At 41.7% G+C, this 15,917-nt stretch overlaps 1 pseudogene; it reads left to right on the plus strand.

Annotated features, from left to right (window-relative positions):
• Positions 1-1,137: 1,137 nt before the first annotated feature.
• LOC138172051 (riboflavin kinase-like) lies at positions 1,138-5,114 on the plus strand (annotated as a pseudogene).
• The last annotated feature ends 10,803 nt before the right edge of the window (positions 5,115-15,917 follow it).

Here is a 15,917-nt window from a genome sequence, read left to right on the forward strand (position 1 = left end):
CATCTCTTCCCTCATCTATCTATGCCTCCTTAATTCAGGTGTTCTCCTTACCTCTTTTGTCTTTCACATAGAACTATTGGTTTGTATTGAGCTTGAGGTCCACTAATAACTGCAGACTCTTTTCCCCTTTAAAACACCTGCTATCTAAACATGCTTCCTTGGTCTTCTATTGATGATTCTGGTTTTGTTCGTTTGTTTTTTACTTGAGTGAGAGTTTACATTTATCCTATTGGAATTTACCTCATACTCGGCCCAATATTCTGGCCTGTTAAGACCTTTTTAGATCCTGGCTCTATCATTCTCTTTGTTAGCTCTCTCTCCCAGTTTCATGTAACCTGTGAATTTGATGACTATGTTAAATATTCTTCATCTAGCTGATAAAATGTGAGATGTCACAGGTCCAAGATCATTGGGGTACATTACTAGAGACTTCTGCAAAATCGCCACTGAGTCATTGACAGTTACTCTGGGATTTGGCCACACAAACTCCGAATCCGTCCAATGGCATTGTCGTCCAGCCCCCATAGCTCTGTTCTCCGCCACGAGGGTATTAGATACTTTGTCAAAAGTTTTGCTGAAATCGAGAAAAACCACATCCACGGCATCCTGGCGTTTACTGGCTCCCTAGTGTCTGTTAACTGATTGAGAGCCACAGAGGGTCCGTATTCGGGATTGCTGACGATCTCAGCATTGCCTGAAAGTTCTGTGGACAAGCCTCCTTCTGATACTCCCTGGAGCCCTAATGGCTTTTTGAAGGTCTGATAACATCAGGCCCGAAGGTCACAAAGTGGATTGTCTTGAGCATCTGCCGGCGCTGGACAAGAGCTCAGACCATCTTCCTTTTTCTATACCATGGCTTAGCGTCATTTTATTATTTGACCACCAGGAGAACGTGGCAGTGAAGTGAATTGTGCCCGAAAGAGCATTCATCGGGGCTCCCAGACTGCAGCCCACTGCATCACCGACAGGATGCTTGACAAGGCGGCTGCCTCTGACTGTGTGTGTGTGTGTGTGTGTGTGTGTGTGTGTGTGTGTGTGTGTGTGTGTGTGTGTGTGTGGGCGCGGGGGGGGGGGGGGCACTGTGTTCACCTTTGGAGCCTCTGAGACGCAATTAATGCTCAAGAGGGAATCATAGAGATGCGATCCTGTGCAAACGTGCGCATCGCGCCAGCGTGAGACAGCTTCCTCTGGAGCCAGTCATCTCCCAGCATTAGACAGCTTCCTCTGGAGCCAGCCCCTTCGCCCGGGCCTGGCTGTTTTCTGCTTATCATCCTTTGCAGAACGTCTGTGTGGGGGGAGAGCCTTGTCGGCTTAGCTGTCCTTGGCAATGCCGGGAGAGATCAGTGCCACCGAGTGAACTTGGAGCTTTCTGGACCCGGGAGGGGGACAGCTGGCAGAACAATGCAGTCCACCTTCGCCTAGCTTCAGCTCGGAAACTGACCCCAAGAAACCCTGGGGGCAACATGGAGGAGGCAGCCTTCTGTTTAGTAACAGAAATCCCAAATTGACTTGTCCCTTAGCAAAGGGCTGAGGGGGAGATAGTCACTGACTTAGGGCAGAAAAGGGCACGGTTCAGCTTACCTATCATTCCAGGGGATGGTGCGCCCGCCCAGGTGGGCACAGGGGATAGAGTGACTAGAGAACACTCTGCTCTCAGCCACAGGCATGCAGATTAGAATGTCAGCTCCCTGAGGCTAGAGATGTTGAACCTCAGCTCTGGGTGCCGCGTAATGCGTTAGGAAGATTTAACGAAGGCTATGTTGAATGATTCTGTTATTTAGGGTTGTGCTAAATGAGGCTCATATCTATATTCACCTCATAATCTAATCTCCTGCTATCTTTCTAGTCTCCTTCCACCATTCACCATCCCCATATGTTATGTGAGCCAGTAACATTGCCCTCCTGGCTGCTCCTCAGGCGAAAGAGTCTATCTTTAGATATCTGGGCATTTTCTCTGGCTGTCCCCAGCCTGGAATGTTCTCCTTCCTCAGCTCCGCCTCAAGATTTCCCTGGCTTCCCTTAAATTCCAGCTAAACACACAGCCTTCTACTGTGAGAAAGCTTTTGTCATTCCCCCTTAAAAGCTAATGCTGTCCCTCTGTGGATTGCCGCCCCTCCGTTTATTCTGTATTTGGGTAATTCGTGTAGAGTTGTACAGAAGGTCAGAGACCATGAAGCCCCTTCCAAAACAATCTGACCATTGGGGACAGTGGCAGTGCTGATGAACTCAGCTTTGGATCCTCAGCCTCCTCCCACCTCCCACAGCCTCCTCTCCCCTCTGATTGGAGGGCGGGGGGCTAAAGGCACGAAGCTCCCAAAGCTATCCCTTACAAAGGATCGGCCTCGGAACTTGCCGTCTGCAGCTCTGCTTGGTGCCAGCTCCCGGGAACATGATGCCCCCATGCCCGCCACCCCCTGCTGTTCGCCCTCCTCCCCTTTTGAGGTAATAAAGGCCCGGCACTTGGCAAACTCCAAAGCATCATAGTATATATTCAGAGCTTCGTAGAATATTCCCTAGGATATCTGCGGAAAGGACAAAGACGCCTTGGGTCAGAGGTTTGAGCATTTCCTCAGCTGTTTGTGATGCTGTTACCACATCCTTGTCTTAACCCTGTTTCTGTCCTGGACCCTCTTTTCCACTTTCATTACACTCACTCGGTGACCGCGTTGACTCACCGACTTCCACTGTCATCCGTACGCATATGATGCCAAGCTCTGCATACCCAGCCTCAGCTTAGCTGTGGCCTCGCATCACCGAAAGGACCCTTGCTACTTCAGCTTGCCGTCCCAGAAGCCTCTCAGACTCGGCATGGCCCAGACCGAAGTCTCTGTGTCACCCACCCAACTTCCCCAGTCTGTTGGGGACGCCAGCGTCCTTGCAGACACTCAGGCAGGCAGCCTTGGCCTTGGAATCACCCTTAGCTTCTCGTGCTCTCTCTCCGCTTTGTGCCCAGTCCAGAAGAGCTCCTCAATAAATGTCTGTGGCCTGCCTGCCTAAACTTCTTTGAGAATAAACTCAGCATCATGGGGTCAAAAGGAATAAACCCCATTTCTTCACTTTACTCCCATAATTTCAAATGATTGTCCACAAAGGCTTCACTAGACCAATTCAGCCACGTGACCAGGACATTGTCTTCCCACAGCCTCTGTCTGGACTGTTGCCATTTTGTCACCTCGGGGACGGGCCATGCGTGAGCCCAAACCTCAGAGATGTGTAAAACTTCAATTCTCTTATTCGTCATGTTTTGGACCACTTCACATACGGTCATTTATAATTTGAAGTTTTTCCTTTTTCATACCGTTTCATTACATATCAGTTGGGAAATGCTTCTTGTTGCTGTATATTGGCATAATTTCCTATGTATATTAGAAAGCATATTTTGTAAGACATAATTGATGCAAATGTAACAGCTGCTTTTCCTATTCTGTATGCATTGATTTATTCACACACATCATTTTAATTCATTTTAATAAAAATGTCTATTTTATTTTAACATTCATTGTTACCCATTGTTTGCTTAAGAATAATGTTGCTGTTCAGTTGCTTGAGTCATGTCCATCTCTTCATATCCCCATTTTGGGGTTTTCTTGGAAAAGATACTGCAGAGGTTTGCCATTTTACAGATGAGGAAACTGAGGCAAATAGGGGTAAGCAACTTGCCCAGGATCACATAGCTGAGGTTGGATTTGAACTCATGAAGATGAGTCCACCTCAGAGCAGGTCCAGCACTCCACCCACTGAGCCACCCATTTAAGGATGATACCCAAGCTCAAGTTTTAAAAGGTATCACTTTCTGTTCTCTCTTTTCAGTGCCTTGTGGGTTCATCTTGAGCTCCTCTGGGCACAGAATGATGTTGCTGTGGGCCTAGGCTTTTACCAAACGACATCGCAAGTGTTCTCATGCAGGTGACCTTGCCTCAGAAATGGCTCCTCTTCGATTATATTAAATACGAGGCTTTTGTTTTCTTCTTGTTGTTCTGGCTAAAGGTTCTAATCACTCCTAGTATCTACGCTTCTATTTTTATTTTGTGCCAAACCATTTTTGCTTTGCATTGTTTGTGGGTAGTTTGAGATATACCAATGATCTAATCTATTGTTTTCTTTTTCCAATGTAGACTTTTATTATGGTTTTGTCAAATTCTCCAGAGTATCCCCTTGAGAAATTATTATTATTATTAGCTAACATTTATACAGCACTTACTGTGTGCCAAGTCCTGTGCTAAACGCTTTCACAACAACCCTGGGAGGTGAGAGCTATTATTATCCCCATTTTACATATAAGGAAACTGAAGAGTTAAGAGACTTGCCCATGGTCATGCAGCTAGTAAATGTCTGAGGCTGGATTTGAACTCAGGTCTGCCAGACTCCAGGCCCAGAGCTCAATCCACTGAACCACCTAGACACGCAATTGAATGAAAAACCACTAAATACTTCAAAATATTCAGATACCATTATTATTTTTAACACTTTTGGGTGGCCCGACATTGAAAACAGCCTTGTTTGTGCCTCCAGTGCCTTTCACTCTTTGGAAAAGGGACATTCCTCCTCCATTCCCAGCTGACCCAGGGAACCATTGACCTGAACTCGACAGCAGCTCCTTCAGACTCTGCTCAGGCCATCTCCCTAGCCCAGAGCCAGCGGCATGATGAAGTGCCTGCCTATTGCTTCCAGGGTAAGGTGGGGAGGGGCTTCGGACAGGGCTCCAAGCAGGTGGGCATCCCCACCATTAACTTCCCTGAGCAAGTAATCTACAGTCTCCCACACTGTTATCTACTGGAATTTACTATGACTGGGCCTTGCTTGGAAATGGAGATGCCCATAAGATACACGTAAGCATAGGACAACACCCATACTACAAGAATATTTTTAAAAATCTCTGGGAAATCCCATTATGCAGACCTTCAAAGAGGACTTTTTTGGGGAAGCCCTTGGTATAATCATCACTGGTGACATCGGACCAGAGGAAAACTTTCATTCAACTGATGCCCTTCCTTCAGCCATTCAAGATGATATTGAGGAAACTAAGAGACGACTGTATTTGCCAGAACATTCGAAACTCAAAAGAAGGTGATTTCTTCCATTTGTCCGAAAGTGAAATAATGAATGGCCACTGACCAAAAGGCATCGGATTTACTTGCTCATTTTTCCCTCGGCTTCCACTACTCCGTCATGGCTGCAGTCTTGGATGCAGTTAGCTTAAGACAATTTTCCCGATAGCTGTGAGTTAGATTATACAATACAATGTCGTTGCCATTTTATACTTAAATTAATGTTACATTAAACTTATCATGCAGCAGCACAAAAAGTTCCTTTAGAAATCAAGATTATTTTACTATGTTGAACTATAAAGAGCACCCCAGTAAAAGCAGGGAGCATAACAGGATCTTAGGGTTTGCTTGGTTTTTTTATGATGTTGATGTAACCCTAATAAAGCTGCCCCCAGCCCCAATATACTACCTTCCTTATAGGCCTGGTCCTACTGAACAGCAGGCCCACTGCACCTACCCCACAATGTCCTAACTTCTTCATATAGGCCTCACTGTTCACAGAAACAGCAGGTGTGTCCATATGATGGGAACCTAGCTACTGCCTCTACCTGGTCACTGCCCCCAGACCCATTCCCACAGAAACAGGGGTGTTCTAGTATTCAGTCACAATCACATCATCCATCTAGCCCAAGACAGGGCCACAATACCTAACACTCTGTATTAACCAGACAGGACCCTGATAGCCAGCCAGATGGAGGGCAGAATGACCAGAAAGTTTAACCACCGAACCATAGATGGGAGCCCCCTCCTCCATTACCTAATCCCTTAAGAAACTCTTCCTGCCTTTTTAATATTAATGACATTCCTCTGTTCTATGTACATTTCTGTCATGTAATTGCATCTTTACCCTATAAAAATCCATCTTGCTTTTTCTAAAGCTGCTGGCTCCTCTTGGAACTTAGCCTGCTTCATGAGAGGCGTCAATCTCAATAAATGCCAATACTTGGATTAGAGGTGGTCTGACTGAAGTCTTTGAGATGGTTCCACCACAGCACATCATGAAACTGAAACAGTTTTGGTGTGGGCAGAGCCCCCAACTCAGCAATTTTGGGCATCTCTGGGTTTAAACTGCAACAATGTAAAATATGTATATGAGGAAAAAACTGACTGGCTTAGCTGTAAGTCATTTGCTGGAGATGAGAATAAAGGTCATTCTAATGGCTAGGGATTCTGTACAATCCTTCTGACTTCCAGCTAACCCTACGAGACCCAGATGCCATGGGGAAGTAAAATGTGCCTTGTGTAAAGCTTTGGCAATCTAATGCCTGAAAGGAAAAAAGTAAAGTTTGCGTTTGCTATGTGTAGTATAATGTATTTTGTTAAAGATGAGATTTTGTGAAGCTTCATTTTATTTGGGATTATTAATTTAAAATAAGTTTCTTAATAGGGTCAAATTATTTTATTGTTTTACATTTTATATTTATTTTCATGCCCTGAATTCCAAGGGTTTTTGAATATTAAAAAAAAATAGTTCAGAACTAGAACTCTCAGATTTCCATGTGTTTTCTGTCCTTTCATCATCAAGGGCATTCATTAGAGGGGGAAGCTAGGTGGCACAGTGAATAGAGCGCCTACCCTGGAATCAAGAGGACCTGAGTTCAAATCTTGTCTCAGACACTTGACATTTACTAGCTGTGCGACCTTGGGCTAGTCACTTAACCCCAATTCCCCTGTCTTCCATCCTAAAAAGTAAATAAATAAATGGCAATGTTGCCATTTAAAATTTTTGGAACCTTCTTTTACTCCTTAAACTTCAATAACTTTCTATTCATAATATTCCTTCCCATTTATGATCTTTCTGTAGAGTGTAGTATCTGCTCCTTTCCCTCAACTACCATTAATCTGAGGAATAACAGCAAAGATTATTAAATTCAACCTCAGAAAAATGAAACTTTAAATCTTCCAACAGTTTGTAAAGTAACTCATTAAAATGCATGGGGCGGGGGGGGGGTGTGTGTGGGGTGGGGGGGGAAGATGGTGTCCAGACAGTCACAATTAACCAGCTGCATAGAACAAGGCAAAGTGCAGCTCATACTTCCCAAAGGGAAACCGTGTAAGGACCAATTTAATCACACCGTATATTTTTCAAATTCTTTAACTTATTTTAAATGTAATTATGTATGTTGAGCATGCGTAATCTCTGCTGTAATTGTATAATTACAATGTTACTGCCATTCAAATACTTGTAAATTGAAAAATAAAGATTTATAGGTTAAAACTGTTTAAATCTTCCTCTTTTAACCCCATGTATTTTTCCTCTTTCCAAATAAACACTTCAATTTTATACACAGATGTTCTTTAAAATATATATATATATATATTATGACAAGCATTGAAATTTTAGGAAAATGTACCTGAATATAATTTGTTTTTGCCCTCAAATAATAGATTACCTCTAGTTTATAGAAAAGAGAATTTCAAAGAGATCTTATGCATCCCAAAATCCCTTCTGCTAGCTCGCTTTAAAAGGAACTTCATTGCATAGTACCTTAATGATAAAAATGTTCAGGAACAAACATTCTTCGAATGTTAGAAGCAAAACAAAAATTTGGGCTTATAAACGATGAGGAAAACTACTGTTTAAGAAATGCTGAAACTAAAAAGTAGGATGAATGAATGCGTCAATGAAATTAATGTCTTAGATCACTTTGCAAAGGACTTGTTTTGACAAAACAAAGCAGTTCATGGGATTGTTGCTTTTATTTTCCCTGTTTTAATATTTAACGCCATTTCGTCAGCAATCCCACAATTTATTATCTAGTGATAAAATGTTAGTGATTTTACAAAGTAAAGATTCAAAGCCAACAATTATAAAAGTACAATGTGCATCCATGCTTATTGTGCAAATAACTTTAAAATAACTCTCTACTTGAATCACTGATGCTGCTGCTAGAACATTTGCAAAATCGGAAAGCTTTTCGGTGTTTTACTTTACTGGTGACTAGCATTTTGTTAGGCATCGACCATTACTTTTTGATTGGATGTTTATTGTTTTTGATGTTTGGACTGCTAGGGATTAGTTACATTGACAATTTAATGTAGTATGAGAAATGTTACTTGTAAGGAGGGGGTGGTTTGGGTTAATTTAATACCTTCAGAAAATAAAATAAATCTTAGTCAGTATTAAAAGAAAAAGAAAGGAAAGGGCTATTCCTTACAACATCCCTCCACTCTTCTTCATAATGCTTCATAAATGTGTTCATTGTCTGAACCGATAGTGCCTTTGTGTATCATCTCTCTCCCTTTTGCAAGATCAAGGCTTTTTTGCTCCTTATGATTCCAGGGCTCTCTCATTTTCCACAACATAGCCCTCTCTGTGTCTCTCTGTGTCTTTGTCTCTGCCTTAGTTTCTGTGTGTGTGTGTGTGTGTGTGTGTGTGTCTTTCTGTCCATCTCTCTTTCCCCTCAGAATTGATGACATTTGAATATCAATTTGAAGTCACTGGTTTCAATTGTTTATAGTAATTTCATCATTTTTTTTTACCTTTCCTATAATTTGACATGGATTTTGATTTTTGCTCTAGACATTCTGACTCGGGTACATGACTTTCACATCAGTAATCAGTTGGTGCTGCCCTGCTAACACATTCTTGTGATGTTAGTTAATGCTTGACATGTCCAAAACCTTCCCACTCTCTAATGGAATAAGTTATTCATCTTCCATAAGAATGACTCTTGGAAATGAGGTACACGCCTTTGCCTTCTTTCATTTGGTATGTCCGTGGAATTGTCTGACTGACTTTTCAGTCCTTGTTTGTGTCAGCTTTCACATTCACATCTCTTAAGTATTAAGGTTTATGTTTTAGGTGGAAAGCTTTTGCCCAATTAGTCAAAGCATTTCTTGGCACCTTCATGCTCTGCAAATGAACATCACCACAATGAGTAGCTGTCGCAGGAAATAATGTTTCTTCTCGTCTCTGGACATAAAATCTAAACCAGTGCTTATTTAACTATAAGCCTTGACCCCATGTGGGATGGGAAAAAAAGTGGCAATAGTAAAAAAGCTTCTGAACTTGCAATGACTGCAAATTAATTCAAAATCAAGCACGTCATGAATCTGAGTGTTTCTGACTGTGCTTGCCCAGATTGCATCAAACAGCTTCACTGCAGCCTTGGTTCTGAACACAAAGCGTGCTCACTTTGCACTGTGCAAGCCCCAGGTCATGCAACACCAGCTAACTGCTGAGACATGAAAAGGGGTCCTGAGTGGGAAAAGTTTGAGAAATCCTAATCTAAACTTTCAATTCCCTTATTTGCCTTTCTAAGGACCCATGAGCTGTGAAACAAGTTACCTGCAACTTACCTCTCATTATTTCAGATTACTACAAGAATATACATATTTATGTGGTTTGGTACAGTAAATAGCATTTCAGTTTGTCGGTTATTGGACAGAGAGCTCACTTCTAGACTTCTTAGAGTTATGTTAATGTTTGTGTAAAAATTCTGTGCTGGTTCTGACCATCTATCTGGAATTCTGCAACTATCACTGTGCAAACAAAAGGAAAGCCCAGGACTAAGGACCCGTGAACAATCTTTTCTTTATTTCACGAGTTGTGGCTAAGTAAGTTCTTCCTCGGTGGTGAGCTGTGACCCTTTAAACATGTGGGCTCTAGGTGACCAGTCTGAGTCACACCCTCAAAGCCTTTAAGCTTGGCACTTTCTATGAAATACTGCATTCCACTGGTAAAAGAGACATTGGTGGACAGATTCCAAGTGAAAATTAAGCACCAGATTAAAACTGGTGTTACTATTGCCACTAAATAAAAATCTTTTCCTTCCAGGGGAAACAAAAGGCTACTGTTTATTGTGAGATGTCATGGGATCATTTGGTCTGAGATTTAGACCTGGAAAGGATTTTTGAAGCCGAGTATAACCACTCATTTTACAAATGAGGAAACAAAGGTTCAGAGAAATCCAAATGCCCAGGCACACAAGGTCCCAAGGAACAGTGAAGAGGGGAATTCATGTGATCTCACCCCATATCCACCGCTCTTGTCATCAGGCTACTAGGTTCAACCTTACTGCCTGGAGTTCAGTTGCATAATGACAAGTAAACTTCCTGAATTTGGGCATTCTTTTTATTTTGGTTTTGGTATGTCTGGCACCTGGAGTACTAAATATCTGTCACCAACTAACTGCTTAAGAAACTCTAGTTGAATAAATGGATAAATAGCCATTCCCTAGAACATCTTAAGAATTCTTATTACAGTGGTTAGGGCAGGAGCAGTTTCGGTGCCATGTCACTACAGAGAAGGAAGCAGCTCTGAACTGTAAAGAAGGCAGAGAGATCTCCCACGATTCGTATTTTTCTTCCTGACCACATATATTAGAGAATACTTTCTGCATGTGTTGTCCAACACTCTATGATACTGAAAGCCCAGAAACAAAACTGTCAGAGAAATTACTATACAGTAAAATCTCCCACAGTTCAAAATCATGAATTTGAGTTTTTAGCTGTCAAAAGGGTTAGCAAGATTGCCAAAAAAAATGTCACAAGCCAAGTTCCTAAAACACCAGTTAGAATCCAAAGGGTATGAATATCTGTGGTATCCTGGGGGCCCAAATCCTCTTGTCCCTGACATCTGACAGCTGAGGCAGCTCCTAGGCAAACTTTCCATCCCTAATCATTTAGAAGGCAGGCTTTTTCAAGGCTTCTCCTGACAGCCCAGGTGGCTGCTCACTCTCTGGGCCAGTACCAGTAGACTTCATTCTGTCCTACATGTAGCGGGACTGTGATGACTCTGGAAGAGAGAGGGAGGCTGACTAATTTGTACAGCTCTGACTCACTGTAACGTCAATGAGATTGAAGATGTTCCCCATCTATTAATAGACCTCAGGTGAAGCCCATTAAGGGAAGCTTGCTTAGGGGAGGCTTAATGTAGGAAGGCTTCCACACCTTTTGCTCATTTATAATTAAGCCCTGACCTCATGAGTGTTGTGATGCCTTCTGGCTCTGAGAAGTGTGGATGCACTCTGAGTGACTGGGTAATTTACTTGAGGGGCTGGCTTATGAGAAGGATCTTGTGATTCCCTGGTTGAGTTTCTGAGTGGCCTGTGTTCAGATCTCCCGGACTACTCAGATGTAAAGGCTCTCTCCATCCAGGGATGTACATAAAATGTGTAGTTAGTTCAGGCAGTCAGAGCCCTGTCTGTTGGTCTTTACTTCTCTGCTTGTATTTTCTCTGAAGTTCAAGGTATTGACTTTTCTCCTGAACTACTGAATGTAATTTTAGAAAGATTGTTGACCCCTTAAACAACTATCTTTTCTAGTAAAGCAGATCTAAGAGCCTGTGCTAGCACCCATCCTGGGGACACCAGTGTGATTGCCATTATACTCACATAAATCCAATTTATGCATGAATCAAAACACATAAAAAGACATAACAATACCAGGAAATAATAGCTGCTAAAAGGGAATTTGAGTCACAGAAATTTAGAGTTCTAAAGACTCTCTGAAGCATCTACTCCAGGGCTTACCTGAACAGAAAGCCCTCTGCAATGTATCAAAGAAATGGTCATCCCTGAAGACAATGGTACTTCCTGAGTCAGTCTATCCTAACTTTGGGTTGTTCTAGTTTTAGGATTCCTTCCTCTCTCTGACATCAAGCTTAAATTTTCATCTGTAACGCCCACAGAAACACACACTGTTCATAGTTCTAGTCTCTGGTTCCAATCAAAACACGTCTAATTCCTCTCCCAAACGATAGCCTTGAAACCTTTTTTCAGTGGCTCTCATGACTCCACTGAGGTTTCTTTTCTGTAGGTTAAAAATTCTCAGCTTCAAGAGCAGCTAGGTGGCACAGTTAGTATGGCATCGGCCCTGGAGTCAGGAGGACCTAGATTTAAATCCAGCCTCAGACACTTGACAATTACTAGCTGTGTGACCTTGAGCAAGTCACTTAACCCCAACTGCTTTGCCTTCCCCCCTCCAAACAACAACAACAAGAAAAAAAATTATTCTCAGCTTTTTCAACTGATCCCTATATGGCACAAATCAGATATCCTATAAAATTCTGGTTTCCTTCCTAAGGACACAGTCCAACTTAAAAATGCCCTTCTAAAAAGGCAGTTGACCACAGTACCAAAAGTGTGGCTTCATCATGGAAGACCACACATATCAGCTCCATCCTGTGTGCACCCCAAAAACTGTGTGCAACAGAAATCCTTACCCAAAAAATACTTGGAGGTTTCTCAAGGTAGGGAGCAGAAAAGAATGGTGATCTACCATCTCAAGAACGGGCCACCCTCCTGACAAATGGTCAGGGAGGAGATGCAATCTACAAAAGGAAATGACCAATTTATAAAGCCCTAATGAAGAATTCTCCCCCACCCCACTCCTGACCCTTTTCTTCCATTGGCTGGAAGTCAGGTGCCCAATCTAAGGTTGGCAATCTGCCTCAAGTACAGGAATAAGGAAACAGGAGACCATCCAATGAACATTTGAGAAAGCACTTCTGTCCTTATTTGGCAAATCTTGTGCTGAGGTGGCACTGGGGAAAGAGGTGACTCCCTACTGCTCTGAGTTTTGAGTCTTTGTAAATCATGTGATTTCCAGTGAAGGGGAACTTGGGCCTTTTTCCAAGAAAAAGCCTCACTAGATTTTAGAGTATAGTCTGAGAAGTTTTCACTTCTGTCACTCAGTCCCCTTACATTTTCCTGGACATAGTCTGCCTTAATGAAGAATAAGTTGTCTCTTGGTTTCTTGGCTGTGTGTGTTTCTACCTACTTTTGTGGGGTTGATCTTTCAAACTGAAGTATAAACCTTCACTCTTGGTACCACAAGAGTTCATTGTATGGTCCAATCTGTGAGTGTCTTTTACAAATTCTGATTATGCCATCCAGGACACGGGCTCTCCCTACCATCTTTGACTCATCTGCACATTTGATAAGCAGGCCTTCTTTGCATCAGTCAAAGGATTTGATGAGTGTTAAGCAGAACAAATCTCAGCAAAGATATCGAGCCCCCCAAATAGTGCCTCCTTCAAGTGAACATCAACCATTAACAGCTCTTTAAAATGACCCCTTCACCCAGCTCCAAAGGGGCTAACCCAGACATCTCTGTATTTTACATAAAAATGACTTGGAAGGCTTTATGAAATGCCTTCATAAATCAAAGCCAAGTACATCAACAACACTGACCTAATCCCCCGATGTAATAAATTTGTCTGAAAGGAAAAAACAACCAGCCGGGCATCACCAGTTTTGCTGAAGCCATCATTGCTTTCTGTGATCACCACTTCCTTTCCTATAAGTTCATTAATTATGTCTTTATTATGTCCTAAACGTCTTCGAGAAATTGAAGACAATTCCTGTTTTAACCTTTGCTGATTATATTCTCTTCCTGATTTTGAAAATTGATTCACCATTTGCCCTTTTCCAGTCCTGTGATACTGCCCCCAATGCTCATATTTAAAAAAATATCACTAGCAATAGTTCAATAGTCACATCTGTTATTGCTTTCAAAACTCAGGGATATAGTTCACTGAAGCTATGTGTCTCAAACTCATCGAACAGGGTTCTGTCTTATGGTACAATGGCTTATCTTGGGTATCAGTTCACTATTGGCTATTTGTGTTCCATCCTTTCCAATCCAAGTATCATTCCCCTTAGCAGATAAACCAGAAGTAAGCAAATGTTAATCGGCTCTGCCCTCTCTCCACTGCTGGTTCTTATCATCCCGTTTCTCAGGAATAGCCTTCATTTTTTCTTTGAGCTGCTCTTCATTTGAATGTGACTTTAAACTCCTTTCAGTTGTTTCTCATTTTCCTTCACATTCTCAGATTTTCAGTACTTGACCCATGCTGCAAAGATTTTTTAGAGTGTTTCATGATCCTTTTCATTTGATATTTGTTCTCCTAACTAGCCTTTTCTCCAATCCTTGGAATATATGGTATACAATTGAACTCAGTTGGTGAGTCTATCCATTCCTTAAAGTAGCTCCTTCTTTGACATCTGACCTTCAACACTTAGTAGCTATGTGACCTTGGTCAAGTCACTTAACCTCATTTACCTCAGTTCCTCATCTGTCAAATGAGCTGATGAAAAAAACTGGCAAAACACTCAAGTATCTTTGCCAAGGAAACCCCAAATGGAGTCAAGAAGAATGGACACAACTCAGAAACAAGCTAAACTTGAGAAATATCTGTTGACTGATTGGTTACTCTGAGGGGCATCCTCTGAGTGGCCATTCATAGTGTCAGGCAGTACTCGAGTCTTTGAAGTTAGAGGAGCCGGGGATAAATCTCAGCTCAGCTTCTCATTGTTTGTGTGACCTTAGGCAAGTGCCTTTGCCTCTTTGGGTCCACGTTACCAAGTATGGAAAAGGAGAAAGTTCAACTAAATGGTTCTACTTCTCTACTACCCAAAAATCTCATGTATGTAGAAATATCCCAGTGACAAGTGCAAAAGAGGCAGTCGTTTCAGTGTCTCTTAGGTCTTTACAGCTGGCTTACTCAGAAGGCAAAGCTGCATTTGCTGGCAATTATATGCATTTCCTAAATGCACATCCTGTTGCATACCTGTGATCAATCAATGTCTTTTAGCACCTGAACAGCAGTAGCCTAGCTCTAATAGACCCATACAATTAACATTATTCATCTGTTCCCTGACAAATAAATGTACATATATGTTTATATATTTAATGCATATTATATATGTGTGTGTATCTGATTATATACATAATTATATACATGTACAAAATCTGATTATATACATACATATGTGTGTGTGTATAAAATCTATCAACAAACCTTTGATAAGTGCCCACTATGTGTCAGGCACTGTGTTACAAAGCTGAGGATAGAAAGAGGAAATAAAAGTTCTCACCAAATTTAAATCCTGTAAGAGTCTGAAAAAAACATTTAGTGGTTAACACTGAGAAGTCATTTCCCACAATCATGAATATGGTGGAAGAATCCCTAGAAGTGAAATGATAATACCCTTCAATCCTTTAATGAGTGAAGGGCATGAGCTTCCTCCAGAAGGGAGATGACAAGCCCTCCACACCTTAACAGACCAGCCCTCAGAGCTCTTCTCACCCAAATGATTCATCTACTGGTGGCCAGTGTTCTGGGGATGAGACTCTTGAAATTTAGACTGTTACTAAGATGCACAAGCCATTACTGAGCCTATTGACCTTGGAAAGATTTGCCAAAGTCTGCTTTGCTTGAAAGGCCTTTGTTATATTTTGGTTTCATTGCATGCCAAGATTAAACATTGGAGAAGGCCCTTAGTGGAGGAAAGATTAGGATCCATCATTACTGTGCTTCTGAGGTTGGTGTGCATTCCTCCCACAATGGTGTATCTATAGGAGACAGGAATGGTACAACTTGTCTAACAAATGGCTCTTTCCACTTTATCTCCAGATGTCATTTACCCACAGGGAACTTTGCTGATACATGCTCATTTAGTCTTATAAGTTGTTCTCCAAGGAAACCTTTCCTTTAGAAAAAAGAAATACATCTTGACCCAAATTGCTATTTTCCACACCAAGAATACTAGTTATTTCTCTGTCTTACTACATTACTAGTTTGGATTTCATTACATTTAATATTTGACCCTGCTATTGGCAATCCCTGTGTTCTCTTTATTCCCCTTTCCCTAAATCTCAAGATATGGATGCATTGCTGTAATTACAAGATATGGATGCATTGGTGTAATTACAAGATATGGACGCATTGCTGTAATTACAAGATATGGACGCATTGCTGTAATTACAATATGGATGCATTGGTGTAATTACAAGATATGGACACATTGGTATAATTATAATATGGATGCATCGCTGTAATTACAAGATATGGATGCATTGGTGTAATTACAAAATATGGACGCATTTGTGTAATTACAAGATGTGGACGCATTGGTGTAA

The sequence above is a fragment of the Petaurus breviceps genome, unplaced genomic scaffold (genome assembly GCF_028583685.1).
Source record: "Petaurus breviceps papuanus isolate PSGF00001 unplaced genomic scaffold, PetGlider_PUasm1.0 490, whole genome shotgun sequence".
Classification (NCBI taxonomy): Eukaryota; Metazoa; Chordata; class Mammalia; order Diprotodontia; family Petauridae; genus Petaurus; species Petaurus breviceps.